This window comes from Dama dama, chromosome 18 (genome assembly GCF_033118175.1).
Source record: "Dama dama isolate Ldn47 chromosome 18, ASM3311817v1, whole genome shotgun sequence".
Taxonomy (NCBI): Eukaryota; Metazoa; Chordata; class Mammalia; order Artiodactyla; family Cervidae; genus Dama; species Dama dama.
This window is the reverse complement of record NC_083698.1, coordinates 24500933-24509470: the sequence shown is the minus strand read 5'-3', so window position 1 is coordinate 24509470 and position 8538 is coordinate 24500933.

The following is an 8538-nucleotide window of genomic DNA, read 5'->3' as shown; positions in this document are numbered from 1 at the left end:
TTCCCATGCCCAGCAGAGGAAACCAGGGCTGCAACAACTATATAATGCAGCTTACCTCTTAAAGCCTTATATGGAATAATTTATTTTTCTATTTATGATATGTTAGTTCTGTCTCCCCTGAAAAAACTCATTGGAAATGTAAGGAAGAGAAGTTGTGGTTCTTTCTGAACCCAGTAATCAGCCTTGTCTGTGATTAAAATGCCATCCAAGTACCCCTTCTCTCTGCCAGAGTAAGTCTCTGGCAGGTTGACCTATGATACATCAGTTTTGTCTGGAATAAAGAAGCAAAGGTGCCCTATCAATGTAATTAGTTAGGTGGTCCTTCGTATGAACTATTTTATCCCTGTTCTTGTTAATTTATCCTTACTCACCTCTAGAAAAATTACCAGTCACATGTGTAGTGGTCCTTACCATCTCAGGAGGTTATTGTGAAATGACATCTCTCAGGCAAGAAAACCTAAATATCACAACTCTCATATCTCATTAGTCACTTTCATGGAGTAAAATAACTGACATCTTCTCAAATCAATAATGTTCAGTCAGGCATATTTTTTTCAGGATGAGGATGAAATCTCTTTCAGAATGAAGGTGAAGTCTTACGATTCCAAATAGCAACGAGGCTCATGAGAACTTGACCAGAAACGGTTGACTCTCGGACAGTTTATTTGAACTGGTCTGTCTTTGATTAAACCAAGAACTCATAGTGCCTTATTTTCTAGCTTCTTCAGCAACTCTAATTAATCACAGAATTTTGGCATTGATCTTTCCACCAAGCCCATGAGTGCTCTTTGAATGAATGATGATTATTTCTTTGTGTTAAGTCTCTCTGCCCTAAGGCTATCAAAATTTCATAGTTGGGTTTCTCCACATTCTTCAAAGCTTTCTCTTTCAACTTTTGCCTAAAAACAACATGACAGAACAAGATTCATCATCTGGATCTATGAGCTAATCTCATTCAAATGCCTGGCGATGAGAGCACTGAAACCTGTTAACCAAAGCACAGCGCTTTTGGAGAAAGTATATTTGAAAGTGGTGTCTCTAGGAAGTGTAGAAAAGACTATATCTTGACATTTGGACCAGGAAGCCGTCAATCCATGTAGATTTGGGGGACTAGAGTTAGGCCCCTACAGAGCAGTAAAGTTTACAAAATAAGCGTAAAGAGCCAAAGGGTCAGAAAATAGTATTAGTTGTCTGTTTCTTTGTTCTGGATTCTATTTCTAGATTATTGAAGTCAAAGAGGTTTTCACCCCTTCCTGTATTGATAATTTAGAACTCCCCATGTAGTATGGCCAGACTTATCTGATGGGGACTTAGCATTTTACCTCTTGCTTTTAGCTAAACTCTATTGTGTAAACTGAATCTCTATCCTCCCATTTTATTCTCTTGAAATGATAAACGACTCTAACTCCCCTTTCTTGCTCTGAATTTCTTTGTCATTTCATGGCAGCAAACCATCACAATTACTGCTCCTCCCACTCATCTTTAATATTCTCCAAATTCTCTGAACCAGTCCCCAGTGCCTTTCTTCCTTTTCCTTTCTCCTTCCTCCCTCATCTCTCCAGTCTACCTGCCTTGCACCTACAGTTCTAAATATCTCTCAGAAGGGCTTCTCATGCTCCATGCCTAGCCTGGTCATCAGCAGTGAGCAGAGCAACTCCTCGCTTCCCAGAGACTCAACAGAGAGAAGTATTTGATAGAAGAGAAAGGGACATGTAGTCAAGGAACTTTTAGGAATTCTTGAGTTTTGGGGAAAAGTTCAAAGGAAAAATGCAAAGCCTGTGGGAAAGGTTTAGAGGAAATAAGACAGACCTACTGAGATACAGCTAATGGGAGCTAAGGATTGTTATACAGTGAATTACAGTATCTGGAAGCAAAAACAATAGGCTAGTTTCTGAAATCATGCTCCATGGGAAAATATATGGTCTAATTGTCATAAATTTATATCATTATGGTAAAAATGTTTTGATAAATAGAAAGATGAGGTAAAATCAGATCCGGATTTAAGATGACTCACTCATACATGAAGATAAATGGATAGAAGACCAAGTAGAATAAATCTTCTGTAGAAATTGATGTCCATGGCTTTTTAACATCACAAATGTAGACCATTAGCTCAGTACATCATTAATTTGATTTTGCAAGGATTTCAAGGTCCATGTTGCTCACTTGACCATGTGGATTATTCTCATTCATTACTTTTTTTGTTCATTCTGTTATGTGCCAGTTGCTGAGGGCATAAGGACAGTTTTGAAACTAATTGAATACATTTCTGTATCAGGCCCCATTCAGATGTTTTATCTTTGATAATGAAATTAATCCTGACAATTATCCTTAAGGATGAGTTATATTATCCCCATTTTGCAAAGGATAAAACTGAAGTTCAAGGTGGTTAAACAACAAGGTCATGTGCTGATAAATATTAAAACCTGGACTTCATTTCAGACCTGCCTGATTCCACTGATCAGGCATTTCACAACCTGTTTACATTTACAGTTCTAAGTCCATTATCTTAAACCATGATGTCCTGCCAAGAGATTTGGGGGTTTAACATAAATCCCAGGGAGCCTCAGGGAGATATGATATACAAGGAAGGGAGTTATAATTTTCAGGTCAAATGATGTAACAGGGTCAACAGACCTTGGAACCTTCACTCACTTATGTAAGCTGACACTTTTAGATGAGATGAAAGGGTTTATCACAATCATCTTTGTTAGATTTCAGTACAGAACAGTGACACTTCTTTAACTTACCTATTTAAAGATCAGTGTTTTTCATTTGTTTAACAAACAGCTATGAAAAGCCTATGATATACAGAGCAATGTGACAGGCAATAGAATCAATAAGAAATGATCAAAGACTTCAGGGTCTTTTTAATCTCAGTGGAGAAGTAATGTTACAAATATGTGCAAATAAACTTTATCAAACTTAAGTAAAGTGCATCAAACTTAAGTGCATCGATTTTAAGATGCACTATTTTATCTACCACCAAGGAAAAAAAATGTCAAATTAACTCTCATGCTCTCAATTGTAAAATTTGAGTATACATGTTAGAATCAATTAAATAGAGTAAGTAAGTACCATGCTACATGTAAATGCATTTGCAGTGATGCTATTGGGGCTGAGATGAGGATCGGGAAAGAAGAGAGTCAGAAAAACTTTCCCAGCAAAGTGACTTAAAAATTTTTTAATTGAATATAGTTGTTTTATAATGTTAATGTCTGCTGTATAGCAGAGTGACTCAGTGATGCATATATATAGACATTCTTTTTAATTTTTTTTCCATTATAGCTTATCACAAGGTACTGAATATAGTTCTCTGTGCTATCCAATAGGATCCTGTTGTTTATCCATTCTGTGTGTGATATTTTGCATCTACTAACCCCAAACCCCCAGTCCACCCCTCCCCACCCCTCTCCCCCTTGGCAACCACAAGGCTATGTTTGTGAGTCTGTTTCTGTTTAATTTATAAGGTTCACTTACAGGTTCACTGTGCCATATTTTAGGTTACACATATAAGTAATATCATATGGTATTTGTCTTTCTCTTTCTGACTTAACTTCACCTAGTATGGTAATCCCTGTGTGTGTGTTAGTCACTCAGCTGTGTCCGACTCTTTGTGATCCCATGGGCAATATAGCCCGCCATGCTTCTCTGTCCATGGGATTCTCCAGGCAAGAATACTGGAGTGTGTTGCCATTTCTTCCTCCAGGGGATCTTCCCGACCCAGGAATTAAACCCAGGTCTCCTGCATTGCAGGCAGAATCCTTACCGTTTGAGCCACCAGGGAATCCCAAATTGATAATCCCTAGTTATATCCATGTTGGTTCAAATGGCATTATTTCATTCTTTCTGATGACTGAATTACATTGTTTATATGTCCCACATCTTCTTTATCTACTCATCTGTCATGGACATTAAGGCTGTTTCCATGTCTTGGCTATTGTGAATAATGCTGCTATGAACATTGGAGTGCATGTATCTTTTTGAATTATAGTTTTGTCTGGATATATTCCCAGGAGTTCAATCATATGGTAATTCTATTTTTAGTTTTTTGAGGAACCTTCATACTGTTTTTCCATCCTGGCTGTACCAACTTCCCTTCCTGCCAACAGTATAGGAGCATTCCCTTTTTTCCACACGATCTCCAGCATATTCTTCACAGACTTTTTAATGTTAGCCATTCTGACCAGTGTGCGGTGGTACTTCATTAAGCAAAGTGACTTTTGAGTTGCATTTATAGGTGGAGGGTTGGAAAGAAGTTGTAAAGCATATTCCATGCAGAAGAAACAGAATGAGTGAAAAGTGTGGCTGGGCTGATAAGTAGACTGGGCAGCCGGGCATTGCTGCAGGGCTGGGAGAGGGGCGCTGAGGCAATGTGTAGATTTCATATGGCTCCCGAGTTGCAGGCCTTTCTGAGACGTCCTGAAAACCATGCCCAATGGTTTGCTTAACCTAGTGTAGGCAGTATGATGCTGCTGCTGAAGAAATTCAAGCGGGAAGGAGAGTCTCTCTGGACACTTTCCCCTTCCTTCCAGCCACCAACTAGAGGCTTCATAGATACCTGTTTTTATATCACACCATTGCTATCTCAAACTTCATGCACTCTTTTCCCTGCTGCACCTGTATAGTCACCAAGATGATCCAAAGTTCCGATTCTAAGACTGGCTGTAAGATTCCAGTATGTTACATGCTTTCCCTCCTCTAGGTCTCCTGTTATCTCCTCTCTCTCACTTCCTTTTGCCCTGATCTTTATTCTTGAAATAAATGTTTGTCCTCTAGCTCTGTCACTGTTTGGCTCCCCGTGAGGAATTTATTTAATCTCTTGGCAATCATGGTTTCCACTCCAGTAAAAAGGGGTATAGACATTCATACTCTGCATATCTAAAGAATGAAATGGGTCTGTGTGTGTGTTAAGGAACTTTGTAATCTGCTAGACAGCATCTAGACAGGCAAATCTGGCCTTGGAGTATGGAATGAAGCAGGGCAAAGGCTAATAGAGTTTTGCCAAGAGAACGCACTTGTCATAGCAAACACCCTCTTCCAACAACACAAGAGAAGACTCTACACATGGACATCACCAGATGGTCAACACAGAAATCAGATTGATTATATTCCTGGCAGCCAAAGATGGAGAAGCTCTATACAGTCAGCAAAAACAAGACTGGGAGCTGACTGTGGCTCAGATCATAAACTCCTTACTGCCAAATTCAGACTTAAACTGAAGAAAGTAGGGATAACCACTAGACCATTCAGGTATGACCTTAATCAAATCCCTTATGACTATACAGTGGCAGTAAGAAATAGATTTAAGGGACTAGATCTGATAGACAGAGAGCCTGATGAACTATGGATGGAGGTTCGTGACATTGTACAGAAAACAGGGATCAAGACCATCCCCATGGAAAAGAAATGCAAAAAGGCAAAATGGTTGTCTGAGGAGGCCTTACAAATAGCTGTGAAATGAAGAAGCGAAAAGCAAAGGAGAAAAGGAAAGATATTCCCATTTGAATGCAGAGTTCCAAAGAATAGCAAGGAGAGATGAGAAAGCTTTCCTCAGTGATCAGTGCAAAGAAATAGAGGAAAACAACAGAATGGTAAAGACTAGAGATCTCTTCAAGGATATTAGAGATACCAAGGGAACATTTCATGCAAAAATGGGCTCAATAAAGGACAGAAATGGTATGGACCTAACAGAAGCAGACGATATTAAGAAGAGGTGGCAAGAATACACAGAAGAACTGTACAGAAAAAATCTTCACGAGCGTTAATCACAATGGTGTGATCACTCACCTAGAGCCAGACATCCTGGAATGTGAGGTCAGGTGGGCCTTAGAAGCATCACTATGAACAAAGCTAGTGGAGGTGATGAAATTCCAGCCAAGCTATTTCAAATCCTGAAAGATGATGTTGTAAAAGTGCTGCACTCAGTATGCCAGCAAATTTGGAAAACTCAGCAGTGGCCACAGGACTGGGAAAGGTCAGTTTTCATTCCAATCCCTAAGAAAGGCAATCCCAAAGAATGCTCAAACTACCGCACAATTGCACTCATCTCACATGCTAGTAAAGTAATGCTCAAAATTCTCCAAGCCAGGCTTCAGCAATACGTGAACCGAGAACTTCCAGATGTTCAAGCTGGTTTTAGAAAAGGCAGAGGAACCAGAGATCAAATTGCCAATATCTGCTGGATCATCGAAAAAGCAAAAGAGTCTCAGAAAAACATCTATTTCTGCTTTATAGACTATGCCAAAGCCTTCGACTGTGTGGATCACAATAAACTGTGGAAAATTCTGAAAGAGATGGGAATACCAGACCACCTGATCTGCCTCTTGAGAAACCTGTATGCAGGTCAGGAAGCAACAATTAGAACTGGACATGGAACAACAGACTGGTTCCAAATAGGGAAAGGAGTATGTCAAGGCTGTATATTGTCACCATGCTTATTTAACTTATATGCAGAGTGCATCATGAGAAATGCTGGGCTGGAAGAAGCACAAACTGGAATCAAGATTGCTGGGAGCAATATCAATAACCTCAGAGATGCAGATGACACCATCCTTATGGCAGAAAGTGAAGAGGAACTAAAAAGCCTCTTGATGAAAGTGAAAGAGGAGAGTGAAAAAGTTGGCTTAAAGCTTAACATTCAGAAAACGAAGATCATGGCATCTGGTCCCATCACCTCATGGGAAATATATGGGGAGACAGTGGAAACAGTGTCAGACTTTATTTTGGGGGGCTCCAAAATCACTGCAGATGGTGACTGCAGCCAAGAAATTAAAAGACGCTTACTCCTTGGAAGCAAAGTTATGATCAACCTAGACAGCATATTAAAAAGCAGAGTCATTACTTTGCCAACAAAGTAATGGTCTGTCTGGTCAAGGCTATGGTTTTTCCAGTGGTCATGTATGGATGTGAGAGTTGGACTGTGAAGAAAGCTGAGCACCGAAGAATTGATGCTTTTGAACTGTGGTGTTGGAGAAGACTCTTGAGAGTCCCTTGGACTGCAAGGAGATCCAACCAGTCCATCCTAAAGGAGATCAGTCCTGGGTGTTCATTGGAAGGACTGATGCTGAAGCTGAAACTCCAATACTTTGGCCACCTCATGCGAAGAGTTAACTCGTTAGAAAAGACCCTGATGCTGGGAGGGATTAGGGGCAGTAAGAGAAGGTGCTGACAGAGGATGTGATGGCTGGATGGCATCACTGACTCGATGGGCATGAGTTTGAGTAAACTCCGGGAGTTGGTGATGGACAGGGAGGCCTGGTGTGCTGCGATTCATGGGGCTGCAAAGAGTTGGACACGACTGAGCAGCTGAACTGAACTGAGACAGCATCTAAATAGAAGTGATTTACAAACTGTGATGCTGACATATTATTGACTCAGCAGGCCTGTTTCTTGAGTCAGCTGGAGGGTGACCATCTGAGAGCATAGAGATCCTCTCTTGAAGTGCTATTCTGACCTGCTGGTGGGTTGGTTTCTGGGCGGGTATGCGTCAGTCATAGACTTCCTGCCTTACCCTGGCTCATTCCCAGCTTCTCAGTATCTGGCCCTCTGTGTCGAACTTGATATGGCAGTTCTCTTGTTAATGTTTTAAGGAGCCATCCTTTTTTTTTCCATGGTGGCTGCACCAATTTACATTCCCACCAACAGCGCACAGCAGTGGTACTCAACCCTTTTGGCCCAAGGGACTGGTTTCATGGAAGATAGTTTTTCCACAGACTAAGGTACAGGGGATGGTTTAGGGATGATTGAAGTGCATTACATTTATTGTGTACTTTATTTCTATTATTATTAAATCAATTCCACCTCAAATCATCAGGCATTAGATATTGGAGGTTGGGGACCCTTGGTGTACAGGGTTTGCCTTTTCCCACATCCTCACTGGTGATCGGTATCTCCTCTTTTTGATGGTACCCATTTTAACAGATAGGTGATAACTCATTTTGATTTGCATTTCCTTGATGATTGGTGATATTGGGCACCTTTTCATGTACTGTTTTCCATTTGAATATGTTCTTTGGAAGAAAAGGCCATTCAGCTCCTTTGCCCATTTTAAAATTGAGTTAATTGTTTTTTGCTATTGAGTTGTGTAAGGTACAGTTCCGGCGAGACAGAAAAGGAAAGACGACCTCAACAGAAGTAGGTTACCTTTATTTAGGCAAGGAGGGGTGACAGTCGGCCTAACAACCAGGCTGAGCGCCGAGAGGGATCAGGGAGGCTTCATACTTACAGGGAGGTTTGTGGAAGCGATAGGGGAAACGTCAATCAGGCAGGATATTTTGAGTATTCTTTTGTTGAGATGACATTTGTAGTTGGGCAGGGGGTGATAGGTCTTCTGGATGGGGGTAGGGAGTGGAAGGTTTCTGGACAGGGGGTGATAAGTCCCAGATAGATGCAACCGGCCTGGAGCATCAGGGTGGAACTAAAGTTATGCTTTGTTTTCTCCGAAGTTAGATGATTCAGCAAGGGGCCTTTGAGACTGTTGTTCTCTTTTCTAGGCCCCAAAGACTCCTTCAAGTTGTGTGAGTTCTTTATATAACT